Below are 1,113 nucleotides of genomic sequence, written 5' to 3' on the forward strand. Positions count from 1 at the left end.
AGGTGACCTGGATCAGAACCTCAGGTGACCTGGATCAGAACCTCAGGTGACCCGGATCAGAACCTCAGGTGATCTGGATCAGATCAGAGGTAGGATTCATATTGTAACGCTGGGGGCCATGGTGCTCTGACCCTGGCTTACCAAAGGTCAGGGGTCAGAGCAGGAGACTGAGGGGTACCAGTAGCCCAGGCGGTCTGCAGCCATGGCTGTTTCTGGGACATTGGATCAGGTGTGAGAGGAGTTTGGTGAGGCTTTGGATAGAGACTCTTGGTCAGCTCCAAGAAGATTTAAACAAACTTTCAGGTGGATGAGGGAGAAACAGCACTTTACCAACACTGTATAGTGTATGTGGGGTGCTGTTGCCTTCAAGCAGTGATGTTGTCAGGCAATGGAATGAATACTTTGAGGATCTTCACAGTCCCACCACCATGTCTTCCATGGGGAAGTGGAGTCTGGGGATTTTGTGGTGGGTCTGTCGATAACTGGGGCTGAGGTCACCAAGGTTCTGTGGCAGCAGGGCTCTGGGTGTGGACGAGATCAGTAACTGGGGGGGTAGTTCCCCTTTTTAAGGAGGACTGGAAGTGGAGTTCCAATTGCAGGGGCATCACACTCCTCTGTCTCCCTGGTAAGGTCTATTCAGAGTTGCTGGAGAAGAGAGTCCTGTTGATAAACTTCACATTCAAGAGGAATGATGCAGGTTTTGTCCCAGCTGTGGAACACTGGGCCAGCTCTTTACTCTTACTGCGGTCCTCAAGGGGGCATGGGAGTTTGCCCAACCAGTCTAAATGTGCTGTGTGGACTTGGAGAAGGCATTTGACTGTGTACACTGATGGGTGTATGGGATTAAGGATTCATCACTACAAGCCATTTGGCCCCTAAACAGACCCTGTGAGTGTTTGGTTTGCATTACTGGAAGAAAGTTGAACCTCTTCAGGGTGAGAGTTGGACTTCACCAAGGCTGCTCCTTGTCACTGATTTGGTTCCTTTTATGGGAAAAATGTCTCGGTGCAGCCAGGAGACGGAAGGGTTTCCATTAAGGTCTGAGGCCATGGTCCTCAGGAGGAAAAGGGTGGACTGCTCTGTTTAGGTTGGGAGTGAGGAGCTGCCTCAAAC

This window comes from Kryptolebias marmoratus, linkage group LG7 (genome assembly GCF_001649575.2).
Source record: "Kryptolebias marmoratus isolate JLee-2015 linkage group LG7, ASM164957v2, whole genome shotgun sequence".
Classification (NCBI taxonomy): domain Eukaryota; kingdom Metazoa; phylum Chordata; class Actinopteri; order Cyprinodontiformes; family Rivulidae; genus Kryptolebias; species Kryptolebias marmoratus.